Source organism: Sinohyriopsis cumingii, chromosome 2 (assembly GCF_028554795.1).
Source record: "Sinohyriopsis cumingii isolate HCF-2022 chromosome 2, ASM2855479v2, whole genome shotgun sequence".
NCBI lineage: Eukaryota > Metazoa > Mollusca > Bivalvia > Unionida > Unionidae > Sinohyriopsis > Sinohyriopsis cumingii.
The window spans coordinates 76,246,854-76,265,604 of NC_142962.1; the positions used below are offsets into that span (position 1 = coordinate 76,246,854).

The 18,751-nt window shown below is 33.5% G+C and overlaps 1 protein-coding gene across 4 annotated transcripts in view; it reads right to left on the reverse strand.

Annotated features, from left to right (window-relative positions):
• LOC149805219 (uncharacterized) overlaps window positions 1–18,751 on the reverse strand; it is a 139,959-nt gene that overhangs the window by 1,478 nt on the left and 119,730 nt on the right. The gene's annotated exons all lie outside the window — the stretch shown is intronic.

Genomic DNA, 18,751 nt, shown 5'->3' on the forward strand with positions numbered 1-18,751 from the left:
TGAAAACCTGGAGTCTCTTATTCCAGGAGTACCAAATGTTGGCAAGTTCATCACCCTTGGGTGACTTGCTAGACTTGTCATAAATCACCAGAGATGGGAAGGTGTCATCTGCAAATATGACAGTGGCAAATTCAACAGCAACGGACTCTTTCTACTGAGCGAACAATTGTTGAATTTTATCTAATATGTCACGAACTAAACGACGTTTGTCGAACTGTTAGGAAAATTGAATATACTGGATTACGGCTGAGTTAAGTTGGAAATTAGCAGACGAAATTACGACAAACTAGCAGGGTTGGAACTACCGAGGGGCGCGGACTCGTGTCTTCCCATGTGTTATATTGTTACAGGTTAGACCCCGCAGTCCTCGATTCATTGACGGATATTCCAAATTTCCTTTGTAACGAGCCCCTGTGATTAAATGATGATGATAAATTCAAAGACTAATGTTCATACGATGAGATCAAATGACCATTAATTAAAAATTCATGAAAGGTTTTAAAATTTAAATTTCTGCAAAAATGCAAATGAAATTGGCACACTTTTAGTAAACAACCTTGATGTCGTTCGCCAAAACACAACCGTATGATGGACATAAAGAATTGGCGTATATCAGGTGAGGATAGGCTCAGTAAGAATCAAAGTCAGTTGATATACATGTACTTATCTTTTTTTTAATTAATAGAATAACAAGTCTAAACATAGTGTTACCCTGAAACAAAAAAGTGCAATATATATATAGCACACTAGAAACAATTGTCATGCAAGGACACTATTCACTAGTTGATTCAAATTCAACTTGAAATATCTACAATAAAAATCTAGTTTAATTAAGATATAGGCAACTTGACATAACAAGGTAAGATCCATCTTTCAAATCATTTATAATATGGTATCATGTTTTATTATATTGTACCCTCTTAATGTAGACATATTTAATGACAAAATATGAGAAGAGATGAATATATCAAGTACAGGTATCATCTACTGCTTTAGAAGTAATAACACAGTTATTTCCCCTGTTCGTGTTAGGTAACGTCAACTTCATTCGTGCCTAGAATCAAAACTTCACAAGTTCCGGTGTTTTCTCTAAACCGATTACTTCTGTCTTGGCATTGTGGGATTGTGATCTGCATGCAAGGTTTACTTGCCTCCGAAATTGAAGAGCTTGACAACATGTGAATCAAAGCAGCTCCGAAACTAAAGATTTGACAACGGGCGTACTCCAAAAAGCAGGACAAAATCTAACACAAGTAAAGAATCCTTTCATAGATATTAAACACGCCATATTTGAACATATCTCTCTTAGAATCGAAATGGCTTTAAAAACTGAATCTGTTTTTTTTTTTTGGCTTTCACTATCCAGCGATAACATTAAACAATGACATTGTTTAATTTGAAATTTAAAATTATTTAGTTTATTGTAAAAGTCACAATTATCAGCGTCTACTTCTCTAGGTACAACCTATAAAGTGCGCACGGACAGCAGATGATCGAATACGTGTCGTGAAGCCAACTCTGCGAAGTGTCCTAATAACTACTTTCCACGCAAATTTACAACCATCATTCACGGGTTTCGTTTCCGTTCCTAATGGATACCAAATCGCATTCGCACTTCAGAGACTACGAAGGCAATGTACTTAATCCACAGAAAGGAAGTAACTGACATGATTTTAAAATTCCCCACTCAGTCATAGGTATCATCTTCCATCGACTGGACACATTTGTTAATGAGGTTACCTAGAAAACGATGACATGTGCTGTTTCCTCTTAATATGAATTCAAAGCTTTTCAACCTTCCTGTTTGGTAGGAGCGCTCATCGAAATCAATATTTTCAACAGGTGAAAACTTAGAAACTGAAACTGACAACTGATGCATCTTTATTGAATCGTGGTTCTTGTTAAATAATGACAGATACGTAGACAAACTCTTCAAATTACATGTACTAAAATATGTAAAAATTACAGCATTTTTAGAAAACAATCTTTATGATCAATATTTTAATTTTTCTCTTTCCTAATTTAGTACCAAAACTTGCGATTAACGGTACAATGTGTTGGGCTTTTCATACTAGTACATTGTTCATTTTATAAATATAATTTCTTTATTATCTATTCAGGATAATAAATTCATTATTTCAGATAGTTATACAGTTCGTAATAAGTTTTAATCAAATGATGGTATGGTTGAAAGTCGTCCAGAACATAACACTGAAATCGTATCGCGGCTGCATTCTGACATCAGTTGAATCCAGTCACATCACCGAATTGTCAATTGAATTCGATTTTCGATGTCTTATGTTTTGGAAGCTCAAGGTTGCCACTTATAACTGTCAAGCAAAACATGATAGCAAAGGATTTCGAGGGAATATTTTACGAAAATCGGATCATGCAATCGATAAATCATTTCGTCCTCTTTGAGCACTTGTTCAACAAGGTCTCTCAGAAGAAAGTATCCTAATCCGATTAGGACTTATAGGACACCTCGTTGTTCACGTTGCCGTGGAGACAAAAAATCCAGCATCATTAGGGCCAATTAAGCTCACCCCTGTCAGAGAGCAAAACTAAATGAAGTACGGCATACATCCCAGCAAAGGCGCCATTCAGATCTCCAAGGAACGATAGCCCGTTAATTCACTTACAAAAATAACATTGGTACTATAAAATACCGAGAGGATGTGAGTGATATCGCATTAAAAGTTGTTAGTGTTTCACAGCTAAGAAATCGATCCCAATTTAAGCTCTTTTGTTCTTTTCATGTTTATATTTAATAAAAAATAAATATCAAGGGCTGTGCTAAAATGTAACCAATACGAAATTCTGAAGAATGCTTTGCCTGGCCTGCTTCACCGGTAAGAAAAAGGCATTAACGAGAAAGGTGGGCCCTTACAACTAAAATTTTCATTCTGTTGGTGCTAACATAAGCAGCAAAGGTGAATGAACACATAAACGTTTAACGGCCATATATGTTAAAGTGCCTGGAAAACCGTGCTACGTGATAATACAAAGCAAATTTCAATAGAGCATGAAAACCACATGCATGTCGCCTTTACCTACGTATAACTTCTACCTGTGGTAGAATATCAACACATCCATCAAAATTCATTACTGTATATAAAAAGTGTCTGTAATCACTATGAGAGACTCTAACCAGTAGTTTCTAGTACGCCATCAAGACAATGTATCATTATGTTATTTTCAAAACTAGACGCACTCTTGTAGATTAGTTGATATTACAAATGCAGATGTAACGTCGAAGTATCATATGGTTGCCATAGTACTCACATTAAATGCCATTTATGCCATGATTTAAGCAGATATTCCTCTTGCGTGTTATTTTTCAAAACGAAGCTAAATTCCCATTGCCAGTAAAGGCACAAATACGGAAGTAACATCGATAAGACCGACAGATGATAACAGTAGAGTGCTTCCGATTTATGTCGATGGGAACAATTATTGTTCCGGTGAAACTGATTGTTTTCCGAATCCTGACTCCGGATGATCATTTAATTTAACAGAAATCATAAGGATTACATTTTATAAAATGTCAATCGAAGCAATTGTGTGTCAAACTGAAGGTGAAGAAACTATATATATATATATATATATATATATATATATATATATATATATATATATATATATATATATATATATATATATATATATATATATATATATATATATATATATATATATATATATATATATATATATATATATATATATATATATATATATATATATATACACATATAGATATACATATATATAAATACATATAGATATACATATATATATGTGTATATAGATATACATATATATATATATATTATATATATAAATATATATATAAATATATATATATATATATATATATATATATATATATATATATATATATATATATATATATATATATATATATATATATATATATATATATATATATATATATATATATATATATATATATATATATATATATGGGAGGGTGGGTGGGTGTGTACGTATGTGCGTGCGTGTGTGTGAGAGAGATAGGGGAGAGTGTGTCTCTGTGTGTGTTCGTTTGTGTGTGCATGTGTGGGTGGGTGGGTTTGTGTGTATGTGTATGTCTCTGTGCGTGCATGTATGTGTCTGTCTGTGTGTGTGTGTGTGTGTGTCCGTGTGCCATACAAGATTTGTTTGGGAACGTGGTGGGTGCATTCGATGGGTAATATTTATGAAACCGCAACAGGTTGAAGGTTATATCGCGCCGTGGCGAGTAGAATAAAACTACGTTGCCATGCATCAGAAAGACATCCGCTAGAGGCTGATCCGAGTGGGAATCGAACCCGTAATTACCAGTCGTAAGTACAACGCGTTACAAACGAATCTGTATCGACTAAGCAAAAAAGGGGACATCAGTTTTGATCGACTGTAGTGATATTTCTATAAATTTCAAAAGTGATGCTATTTTTCAAAATTCATTTAGACATTAGACGATTTAAGAACTTCTTGAATAAGGAAAATAAAGATTTAAGAAATTGAACTAATATATTGCTTCCACTAAAAACGATTCAATTTTTTTTTAAATGCAATTTTATTCTCAAAATTTGTCATTACGTTCATGAATTTATCAAATACATGAGGTGGTATTAAAGCATCGTAAAGCTGCAATTTATTGCGGAACCATCAGACCCCACGCCCACCACACTTGGAACACTCTTGGACTTTTCCGCCAATAATCCCATAAACACCTCAAAATTATAAGAGCAGACGTCATTGCATATGTACGTACTTATTGTGCCAAAGGATGCCATGTGCACAGTAAACATTTTCATGACATCTTAACGGGCAACTAAGCTGAGGCGACTTATTTTTTGTCCGAAACATCCCAATTTCTTTTTCCAGCATGTACGCACCAGAGAACTTTCTTTTACTGAACTTGGGCAAATTCTGTAAAGGCATCATATTGCTCTTGACATGGTTCAAATTTGTTTTGCGTACTTCAGGATGTGACGCACTCTTCCGGCATCCCCCGAGACCTCCAAGCATATACACGTTAAGTTACGTTGAATATTATGTTCTATCCTGTCCTAAAATTGTTATCCTATATCAAATAACATCATAGAATGCATGAACATGAGCGCCCGCACATTCCCCCTACCCCCAAATTTCACCTCAAACCACGTTTTGGCCTACATCAATTAAACTTAATAGCTGACCGCTGCATGTTTACCACTCACCACGAAAATAATTCTTCAACGCCCCTGTGCTTGAATATTGCATATAAGTATACTTCATCAAACAGAAACACCCCATAGCTATTATCAATAGGATAGCTGGTATGAGAATGGTTTTCTTTAAGCTGCACAGTTCCCCGGATGCACCTCGGAAACCGAGCACGAAGTGGTATGTGACCATACACATTTGCTGTAGGTATACAAAATCACAACAAAGATATGTGTAACACAGAAACATAATCAATGGATTACTTTAAACTGTCGTGTTTAGAAAGAATTTTGTTGATTTTGATTTTAAACGAGCAATGGCATCGTCCTTAAAGTGCAGGTTTCTGTAACACATCGGACCCATTCAAACGGGACGGCATTGCGGAAAATATCAGCTGAGACAAGCCAGTGACAGCGACTGTACATGTATTTAAGGGATGACCATTCTGCGAGTCATAATATTGGATAGTGTTGACAGACACTACCATTACACAGCGAGTCCTCATTATCCTTCCAGTATGAGATAGTTGGACATATTCACGGTATCTACTTATAAGAGGCGAGTAGGTGAAACTTATGGAGATATGCAGATGTGCCGTAATTACATAATTACAGCGATCGAATGTAAAATCAATTTACCTTATGGTCTGGATCAGCAGTCAGTATTGCTTAAATATAGTTATTGTGTTTCATTATCTATATTATATTCAAAAATACTAATCAGGAAGTTATATGTAGATGTTAATGTGATATTAGCCAAGCTCTATTTTTCTTCTTCGATGATGATGCTGATAATGATTTTAATGATGATGGGAGTGGCGATGCCAATGTGTACACTTAGATGTACATACATAGCTTGCCAGCCATACCAACACATTTGTTAACAAACTCATTTGTTAACAAACTAGACAAAACTAAAATTCTTTTTACCATCAATAAGCATCCCTTGACAAAACCATAAATATTTGGTTTGCAGGTCCCGAATACATAATTGTGTTTATTTATTGTGTTATTGTTTGTCCTTGTTTTGTTTTATTTATTTGTTTTCTTTCGTTGTTTGTTGGATGGAGATTGGGGGTCTTCAGTTAATTAAGAGAAACATGGATAATCCCATACGGATAACAAAGGAAATGAACTGGAAAATGTTTCAAGGAAGAATGTTGTATAAAAATATGAAAAGTTATGGGTAAAATAAAATTCTTCGGAAAATATATTTTCGGTGGGTTGTCTGTCATTTAAAATAAAATAAAAATAATATCATCATAATTTGACTTAAATCTTTGGATGCATGTTGATGGCAATTTGTTTCATCTTAGAAGAGCACACATTCTTTGAAAGAGAAAACATTAATTTCACTTGAAGACATTTGTGTGGATTGGTGGCTAATATGTTGAAAAAACTGCATTTTCTCATGAAAGATTTTATTTAAAGCTAACCATGACACATGCCATATACGGTGTGATAGTGAGATATTTGTAACAATTTATACTAAGTCAAGTTTGATTCCCCTTCCATCATTCACAACAATAATCTTTCATTCAACAACACATTGGACGCGTTACAGATTAGTATCGACCAGAACTCAAGTCTATGGAAGCACGCACACCCAAAAATATTTGACACAAATTTGGTCAATGAGATTGTATGAATAAGAAGTCTGGGGTTTATCCATTAAATATGTTTTTTTTTTTCTTCTAAAAGAACATTTGTATATTGGAAAACATATTAATGTACAAATTCATTACATATTTGCTTTAAGCTTTAAACTGTTTAGTATTAATTAATTTTGCAAAATGAACCATGCATTTTCTGCGCCCCAGGAGAAGAGTTAAGTTTACATATTAAAAGTTGTGAATTTTGGGAATACAACTATACCAAATATTATAAGTAGCAAGCAGTGTAAATTCGTAGAACATACATTTTTGGTAAATATAGGACTAGTCACAATTAATTTTATAATCTGGTGCTGACTTTAATCTTTTAGTTCATTCTTCAAAACCCCAAATGGCGATGCATTCAAATATTGGAGGAACTTGCTCAACAGCTACGAATGAGGGTTGCTGAGACTTTGATATGTAATGAGTTGTCGTTTAATGCATGTTTCCGTATGACTTTTAATTTCTACGTTAGAGCTGGCTTCAAAAGTAAAATCGTTATACAAGTCCAGCCAAAGTTATATTTGCTTGGAACGTTAGATAAGTAGATGGAATTTCCAAAACATTAATTAAAGATAAGGTAAGTGATCATTTACTCCAGAAAAAAGTCTAAAGTTTTAGTCCCTGGTGTATCTTTGTCTCCGTTTATTATATTTGATTATTTCTCTTTTAAACAAGATAAATAGTAAAATACGGCAAAGACAGAAGACTTTGGCCTATACGATTAACTATTCCTATTTGTTCGACTTTTTAATAAAACAACATTTTATTATTATTATTATTATTATTATTATTATTATTATTTATTATTACTATTCACATTATATGCGAATTTAATGATTTTCTTTCTGACATGGCCTATCAATAGAAACAGCTTTTCCATTTAGAAATGCAGTGAAATTATAAATGTCAGAAGTTCTAGTAACAGAAACTTACTGTCATCTTTATATGGGATTCCATTGTCAAGCAAATATGAATAGTTAATCGTATAGTCATGAGGTTTTCGTATTTTAAGCCCTGTACCGTCTAGCTAGTTAGTTTGTGGATTAGCTAAGCCAACGTACACTTCAAGGAGGTAAGTAAGCGGAATGTTTTCTCTAAGTCTTCTCGGAAATAATCCGTCTATCAAAATAGGAAAATGTTTCGAAAACAGTTTATGCATGCAGAAAAAATAACTAATAATGTTTGAGTTGTATCAGTATCATCGAAATTACAAATAGCCTGGTGTTAAAAAATTATAACAATGTAATGAACCTTCAATTACAAGAGTAGGAAGTGTTTATAGACACAATTAGAAAACAACGAATCAATTTCATTTATTTTAAATGAAAAAAGTCTTACAATTCTCTCAGCCATTTTTTCTTTCATATATGTATATACCTTCATTTTCTACGGTGAACCTTTATATACTAAAACACAATCATCGTGACCGATATAATTCAGTACGATTCCCGTGATAAATGAAAACTACTACAGCAACACACTGTTTCACACTCATCGCTTTCTTTGTCTGGATAAGTTAAAAGATGCCAGTTTGGCAACTTCATCATTTCTAGACAACTAGGACACTGTACAAGCCTTCAATTTCTTAACGAAAGGAGCATGACATTATGCAGAAATATGATTTTTGGCACTTCAGATCCTCTGAACTGCCTGGATTACAGTCTGGACTCTAGAAACCAATATGAATATCGTATGATCAATAAACACAAATGTGATTGGGTAATATTCCCTGTCAATTAATCAACCATCGTCAATCTGAGATAGAATTAATTCCAGTTTGTAATTTTGGCTGATAGCTGCAAGTCTTTCATACAGGCACTATTTCACATTTTGTCTGTCTGGACTAGGAAGGAACGTCTTTGAACAGGGTCATCATTATGTCTTGGCTTCACAGAAGTTGTATAAGGCACACTGGGGCATTGGGGAACTAATATTACGTCATAGGTTCACATTATGTGACGATATGGAGTATAAGGAAAATTTAACATGGGGACAGTCTGGTGCATTAGAGGAATTTAACATAGAATTTATCAAACCATAGACAGCACTATAAATTTAGGGTCAGATGAGGCAGTCTGGGGCAAAACTAAAGTGTAATGTTAAATTGATTATATAATCTCAACTCACAAGGCAGATATTCTATCCATCACCCGCGTTTTGATTAATATTCAAACACACACCCTTTAATCAAGCAACTGCATTTGATTACTATACAAACACACCATACATAATATCAATCACAAGAGTAGGAAGTGTTTGTAGACACATTACTATCGACGAAAGTCAGAAGTGAAAATGGAATTAAACACAGTTTTAGAAGCAGCGATATAAGAACTCAACACAGAGAAATAAATACCTCAAATCCAAGCGATAAGTAATAGAAGCTTTGTACAACTAGAACAGATTTAGGAAATGACATTATCGGTTAAATTAGATGCACCGAATTCCACAGAACACCAGAGCGTGTATGTATATTCATTGGGACACAAGGAGATCGAGAATATTGTACACTTGTTGACATGCAGCTGAAGTGATTGCAATTAGTTTTATTATTGGTGCCATGAATGACATCCTGACATGTAAACATCCCCTTTTGATATCTGTCTGAAAAAAACGATAAAACATCCTTCATTTCTTTCCTTTAAGATAGTGTTCATCATTACGTCAAAATACTCTCATCGTCGATGTCTTGAATGAACAAGTTCAAGAAGAGAGCAACAAAATTGATCCTGGTTATCAAAAACACCATCACCAATCAATTCGCCATTGACTACCTATATCATCCGAATGCCTGTATTATTTCATTTGAATGCGCAACATCTGTTTGAAACTACTGCCGATAACTTTTAAGGATCAGTTTAGCAAGGCCCTGAAAAAAGTTTGCAAACGTTAACTGATCGAATACCATAATATTGCATATCGTCTTAAAATGCATTCATCTGACGGCAAAATAATGTACATTACTTTTGTCCCGGTTTGGGTCATATTCTGGGTGAATTACACTGCGCTTACTAATACAAAATGCGTTTACAAGAACATTCGATTATAGTAGTTTCGCTGAACTGTGGAACGGAGCTACAGACCAAGTTTTTTTTATTTGTTTGTGCTCTAATAAGTGGCAAGTACAACGTGGTGGGAAACAGAGTGATTCCTTTCCAAGTGGATTCTGCCATTGCAGATTACGAGGAAGTTGGAAACGCGTACCACGTTAATCGTGCATTTTGAACATCCTCATTATCTTCCTGTCAGTAAATTTTGACATTGTCGGTACTGACATGACATGAAGTCGTTGACAAAATAATTTATTCTCGAACGGACAAGTCACAGTGAAGCTACATTTTCGAAAACCATTCTCCAGTAACCGCAACAATGTATCTTGTGTTCCAAGGGTTCGCTCGACAATGGGATATGTAAAAACCATCCTTCCCTACGGTATCGCCAATCCTAAAACGGACAGTGACACGAGGAGTGCATGCTTTAAATGATTCGAAGATCTTTCGCACAAAACTCTGTATATAGAGCAATATTTCGACACACGATAGACACGCTCTTGCCACGCCATCCAAATAATTTGCCCATGCAAATTTAGGAAGGATGATATCGACTTTAGGTTTAGTTCCTCCTCTAGTCAAGATGCCAGATCAAAAACTTCTGACGATGCACTTAATGTCAAACCAGGTGCTTGAGCTGCGATACGAAATGGTATTCACGATACGTACTCGGATTTTGGGGGTGACGTTGGTTGTCCGTACTCAGTCAGTCTAATCTAATGTGCCGCATGAACTCGACGAGTTCCTAAATTCTCATCGACAGAAAAACAAAGTCAAGGTAATATGAAGAAAAAATGTATGTCATCGAGACAAACTCAGAACCTGCGAAGAGTGTAAAACTCAAGGTTTTTGTGATTAATTAGTATCTCTAAATATACATCTGACCGGAAGAAAAATGCACCGCCGTGAAAGCACAAGCGAACAAAGAAACAAATCGATAGAACATACGCATTGGCGGTTGTTGGCTTTTGTCTCAAATGGGCTTTTTAATTGTCTCGTTGATTTAAAGATAAAAATCTGAAACATGTCAGACAGTGACTGGACGACGAGCTAAAACAGGTTTTATTTTCTTTCTATTTTAAACATATAAGTATCTACTGAGGTGTTATTTTGGCATCCATACAACTATCGTGTATGGACGCTTGCCTAAGATATATTTGTAACACATAAAGTCAATGTTTGCTATATCATTTCCAAAATGAATACCAATATGTTCCTCACACTGAGACATACAGTTCCAAGTATTTTCCTGATATAATGAACTATCACAAAATCTCGGAATGAACAGAAATGTGTACAGGGCTTTATCTCCATTCACCATCATCCTGCATTCCTTTATATATTACTTCGTATGTTCAGTCGTAACGGATTATCTTGATTCTCCTATGTATACCTGACTCTATCAGGAGTATGCTGTGTGAGGGTGAAGGTCGTTCGTTGTCTTGACGCTATATTCTTTAGGGTAGATCTGAGAACGGAGATATAGACTAGCGACAAAATTTCGTTATGAAGTATTCTTATTTGCATCCATAAGCATTAAAAACAAATGTTATACTCGTGTCTGACGCATGCGGTCATGTTTTATCTGTGTCATTTTACTACATTGCTGGTATTCTTTTATTCTTGTTCAATTTTCACACAAGTTACTATGCTTGCCTATTTGTGAAGGACAATATTTAAATTTGTCACTAATATATATATATATATATATATATATATATATATATATATATATATATATATATATATATATATATATATATATATATATATATATATATATATATATATATATATATATATATATGTGTGTGTGTGTGTGTGTGTGTGTGTGTGTGTGTGTGTGTGATGAGTCGCGTTATAGATCATCTAATATTTGCATATTCATTTAAATAAGTAAATCTTAAGACCTGGATCCGATTAATGTTTTCCTTATTTTTATAGCAACATTGTGATGATGTTCGGAATACTTCTGGCAAAACATGGTCCAGTGTTTGTTTATTCTTCTCAACAACATTGTCATACAATTTGGAAGACTTTCAGTAAAACATGGCCACAGTTACGTTTTTTTTTTTCTTTTCTTCTTCTTCATTTTATTAAATGATATTTCTGGATCATTTCACTCCCATTGCGAACATATATGTGGCCTTCCAAGCTAGGTCATTTATTACTGTGCCCAATGGAGTTACACAAACAGATTAAAAGGAATTGATAAGCTCATTTTCTTAGATTCAGCTATATTAGCATACAACGCTAATCATTTCAAGTCCTCTGTCTCGGGGTTGTGATCTGATTTTTGTTGCAATGCCTGATGCCATGCACTCCGTTAGATTGATGTTTTCCCTTACCTGCAGCTAGAGTTATTATATTTTAAAAAATAGATTTTGACGTTCATATCATCCATTTTTCCTTGCTTGGTTCACTAGATACAATATTATTTACAATTAGGAAATACGTCTTCATATATTAGTTTAAATATAAAGTGTTGCCACTAATTGAACAGTGTGGTAATGCAATAGGGAAAATGTGGTAATGCCGTTTGGTAATGCAATAGGCAAAGTGTGGTAATGAAGTGTGGTAATTCCAAGGAATCAAATATCCAAACTTAGATGGTATGCAATGGGTGATGCAGATTAGGCTTTAGACAGTGACTTTGAAAACTCAGTTGGTTTCGGATCTACATGCTTCTGATTTCGGGTTTATTCTTTTTGTAATTGGCATAAGAAAATGACCCCAAAATAGAAAGAGTTTCAAGGGAGATAAACGTGAGTGTTTAGTATTGTCTAAGTCGTATTGTTTACAACCCTGATTCGTGCGTTGCTTTCCACTTTAAAAAGTTATGCTAATAGTCCACATTCTGCTGCTTGTGATTTAACTTATGCAGCTTCAGTTCTTTAACATTTACGTAACGAAATCAATAGTCAAATGTAAGGATGATTTCTTTACCCTAATTTTATTAAAGAGGACAGTAAACGACACGATTAAAAGACATGACCAAATATCAAACACCGTATGTATTGTTTGTCGTTGGAATCTACTTATAAACAAGTATATACAGTTTATCTGCATGTCTGTTGCAAAGTATTTTCGATGTTTACTGTTGTTTCTTTTTAGGAAAATGTCTGTTGTGGTATATTTCTAATTCAATGCTTTAATGTCTTTTCTTAATTAAGTTTATTTAATTATGCCATAGCGAAGAAAACTTACCTGCCATGCTGAATCCAAAGTCTACAGTAATATATGCATTCAATGTACCTTTCTGAGTTTACGTGAAACATGACATTGTTTTCTAATCTTCAACTTTCGTGTGAACTATAACGAATGTCTGTTTGGTCTCCTCTCACACTTCATATCGAATTTAATCTTATACAATGAATGACACGCCATATCTTCGATACTATATCAATTGCTGGTTTATGTCTTTTTATCAACTTCCGTTTGCTCTCAACACCTAAAGGGGTGAATATCTAAGCATGTAAGTATCACATTAACCCATATGTCCCCAACCAGGCCGAGCTAGTAAGCAAATGGTCTTGATCGTTTCATGCCAACAGGCCTTAGAGTGTGGAAGGAATTGTTTCTTCACTCCTACAGGCATCACTGTGCTCTAAAAAACATGACAACTGAAGAAAGAAAACGTCCCCACCATTGAAGGATTATTTTTTTCTGGATTAAAAAAATAGTATGTGTAGTTAAAGCATGGCAAATGTCAGAATAAAATACGTTTCTCTGTCAAGATTCAAATATTTGGTGATAAATCTTCTTAAATGACCGAGTTACTCCCGACAGCTTGAACTAGATTTAGCAAATGTGAACTCTTTACAGCAAAAACAGCTTATGTTTATTGTACAACAAGATCAGTGTATCAGTATGTGTTTATTGTACAAAAAGATTGGTGTATCAACATGTGTTTATTGTACAAAAAGATCAGTGTATCAGCATGTGTTTATTTTACAAAAAAATTTGTGTATCAGCTTATGTTTATTGTACAAAATGATCAGTGTATCAGCATGTGTTTATTGTACAAAAAGATCGGTGTATCAACATGTATTTATTGTACAAAAAGATCGGTGTATCAACATGTGTTTATTGTACAAAAATATCAATGTATCATCATGTGTTTATTGTACAAAAAGATCAGTGTATCAGCATGCGTTTGCTGTACAGTAAAAACAGACAATAAGCATTCATTTGTTGTGCAGTGAGACAGGTTATCAGCATCCGTTTGTTGTACAATAAGATCAGCCTATCATCATTCGTTTGTTGTACAGTGAGATCAGACTATCAACATATGTTTATTGTACAATGAGATCAAGCTATCAGCATACGCTTGTTGTACAATAAAATCAGGCTATCTTCAACCGTTTGTTGTACAATGAGATTAGGCTATCAACGTATGTTTTTTGTACAGTTAGAACAAGATATCAGCATACGTTTGTTGTACAATAAAATCCGGCCATCATTATACGTTTATTGTACAATGAGATCAAGCTATCAGTTTACTTTTGTTGTACAGTAAATTCAAGCTATCAGCATGTTTTTATTGTACAATGAGATCAAACGAACAGCATTCGTTTGTTGTACATTGAGATCAAGCTATCAGCATACGTTTGTTGTACAATAAAATCAGGCTATCTTCAACCGTTTGTTGTACAATGAGATTAGGCTATCAACATATGTTTTTTGTACAGTTAGAACAAGATATCAGCATACGTTTGTTGTACAATAAAATCCGGCCATCATTATACGTTTATTGTACAATGAGATCAAGCTATCAGTTTACTTTTGTTGTACAGTAAATTCAAGCTATCAGAATGTTTTTATTGTAAATGAGACAATGAGATCAAACGATCAGCATACGTTTGTTGTACATTGAGATCAAGCTATCAGCATAAGTTTGTTGTACATTGAGATCAAGCTATCAGCATACGTTTATTGCACAATGAGATCCGGCTATCAGCATGCTTGTATTGTACAGTGAGATCAAAGCTATCAGCATAAGTTTATTGTACAATGAGATCTGGCTATCAGCATGCTTTTATTGTACAATGAGAACAGTCTATCAGCAAACACAGAAAAATGACTTCCAATATACAATGTTATGATGAAACAGTTAAAGCATTTGCAGACAAGAAAGTACAGACATCATCACCATCACAAAATTAGTGTGCCAATATTTTTTACAGTTTTATTTAAACCAATTGATTTTCTCATTATATTTATAATTATATAATTTCTTTATTATTATTATTATTATTATTATTATTATTATTATTATTTAATTATAATAACTATATAATTATGTAATGAAATATAGAAAGAAAGATAATGAAAATGGTATGAACTTGACAGTGAAGAAAACTGGACGGACAAAAATCTCAAAGAAATAACGAAAAACAATCATGTACGTTAAATATTTCATGCGTTTGTTTTACATTAGGAGTGGGAAAATGATAGAGTTTCACATGGGGACTAATTTTCTTTTAAACAAAAACATTCAGAATGGTTTCCGTGAATAGTTGTAATATGCACTAGTCAAGATTGCGAAACATTATATTAACTAAGGTTTTACTGTATAAGAAACCATCATATTATATCGTCTTACTTATTTAGGTTTGAATATCTCTCTCTCTCTCTCTCTCTCTCTCTATATATATATATATATATATATATATATATATATATATATATATATATATATATATATATATATATATATATATATATATATATATATATATATATATATATATAAAACATTCTTCGATTACATCTTCGGAATAAATGTGCATACCGCTATAAAAAAAATAACGTTTTCTGATAAGTAGGGCCTAAAAATGCAGAGATTACTCTTTGCTTATTGAATACATTTTAAAAGTTTGCTTTTTGAAATATCTACCATGTAAAATATAGGTCATTTTTGCTATACAGTTGTGCTATAGGGCATAATAATAAAATGTATATGATCAAAATATCTTTACTGATTTAAGAAAAATCAGGCATACATTTTTTCATCCTATATTTTAGAAAGCAAGAAACACCAGCCCAAAAGATAACAGAATACAAGAAATAATTCAAATACTACAATTGCAGTACAAAACGCATCTCCCCATGACAATTACGAACAATGCAAAACATTACCTTTAGACTCAGTCAATATTTTTAAATGACTAATAACGTACATTTCCAATGGAATAGACACCGCGGTATCCTATTCCAAGTAGTAATGACTGATTTGCCGATTGATACTTATGACTATAATGTTCACCTCAACTTTTAAAGTAACGTTAGAAAAGATATGTTACTAAAACAAAATCGTTTGCACCTACAATTGCATGCTTTCCATAAACAGGATTCGTGATTGCAATTGATCATAATGGAAGCGCTACTCACAATTGCCTCTTGAAACGGTGATAAAAGCACGTTTTCGTTTCAACGGCTAATAATAGGAGGCATTAGGCTACTTGAACCCATATAATAATCAAGGAGACTGGCGAGGAAAATAAAGAAATATTATTCATTTCTCCATGACCTTTGTGTTACTGATGCAGTTATGACACGTGTTTAGTATGAATGTGTACCAGTCTTCCCAGTCAAACATGGCAACAAGAATCTCATTTCTTGTGAGCGGAAAGCAGAGCTCCGTGTGGGATCCACGAATCGTGGTACTGTAACCTCTGATTTACTGATATCAGCATCAAGATGGTGATGATATCGATATATATTTAATAACCCACTATGCTTAAATTGTACAAATATTTCATTGATCAAAGTCAATAAATCTGCTCTGAAGCTACAAATTCAAAATCCGTTGGTGTTTTTTTGTTCGATAGTGATTATGAAAATATTGAGATATAAAGTGACTAGATACATTTCGAGCTATTTCAATAAGTTTGATAAATAAATCTAAGACTAACTGAACATTCAATAAAAAATATATCCATAAATCGAATTTAAGTACAGTCTAAACAAATATTCCTTTCTTAAATGGTCTACATATAAATGAATATTAGCATTCGATAAGTGAAAAAAAGTTTTGGAGAAGAAACGAGATAAGTACCTAAGTGCCGACTCCCCTTGCAATCATGTTTTTTCTCCAAAGAGATAGTTAGGGGAAAATGTGCAATATTGAGCATCAGACGAGTCATCCCCGTACAATAATCATGAAAAGGCGACAAAAATAACAAGGAGCCCCATCATCAGGGCAATTAAAAATTATGAGTGTTTCTACTGAAGGGTCAGCAGTTGTATAAAGCACATTTATAAGCAGTCGAGGGACTATTGCAACAGGAACAAAACAGTAACTACCAACATATCCTTGCGACACGGACACAACAGAAAACATCAACATACCTTGTAACAGGACACAACAGTAAATGCCAACAGACCCTTGCAATAAGGACACAAGAGTAAACGCCAACAGATCCTTGCAACAGGGACACAACAGTAAATACCAACTGACCCTTACTAGATGGACACAACTTTAAACGCCAACAGATCCTTGCAATAGGGACACAGCAGTAAACGACAACAGACCCTAACAACAGGGACACAACAGTAATTGCCAACATACTCGTGCAACAGGGACTAAAAAGTAAATACCAACATACTCGTGCAACATGGACACAACAGTTAAACGCCAACAGACACTTGCAAAAGGGGCACAACAGTAAATTCCAATAAACCCGTACAACAGGGACACAACAGTGAATGCTAACAGATCATTGCAATAGGGATACAACGGTAAATCTCGACGATGTAATACTATCATAAGCACGAAATTTCTATTTAAACCTATTTTAGAGATGTGATAAATAATTTTTCATTCGATGCGAAGACAAACTATGTTCATTCCAAAATGAAAGCAGTTTCATTTGAATCTTCTGTCATTCGCCCGATTGCGATATATAAGTGGATTTCAATTTTCAAACCATATTACAAATATTTCTCATATCGAATCTTTCAAACGAAAACATATAAAAATGTTCATATTACAAGTAATTCATTTACGTTGCTTTTTTCCATTGTAACCCGACAGGTCCAAAAAATGCAATATGGACAGACCTGTTTTCGTATATAAGTACTGACCTGTACCCAGATTCGTTTCTTTATGTAAGCCACTGCATGTTTAGACGTATACTTTGCTGTATTCTGTATAATAAAGTCAGAATAGATGTTCGCTCAGTATGATGGAAAAACATATTCCATAGTTGTAAAGGACCAATTGGCAGTTTGTTGGGTCGGGCAAGGCGACTGACCGGACAAGAAACTGTCCAAGGCCCTCATCACCAAACAATATTTGTTATATATATATATATATATATATATATATATATATATATATATATATATATATATATATATATATATATATATATATATATATATATATATATATATATATATATATATATATATATATATATATATATATATATATATATATATATATATATATATATATATATATATATATATATATATAGTTTGATTTTAGTTTATTTCTAAAACAAGAACGTACAAGAATTAAATTCCATATTTCTAAACAAGTCCAGCGGACGTGGCGTTTTGGGGGATGTGGACAAAAGGCGATGTATAAATTACCGTTTCATATTAGACCATGGCACAAATATTTACCGATCTTAATGTCTAGAATTATCCATGCATAATTCATGAATAAAAGACACAGAACAAATGGTCCGAGTAAAAAACACTAAATGATTTTTTCTTTGTCTCATTAAAATAAATTGAAAAGATATAATTCAAAAGTACAATAATTGTGCATTAATTCCCTAGTACAAGCGAGAAGAACTTTTTGAATGAAAGTTAT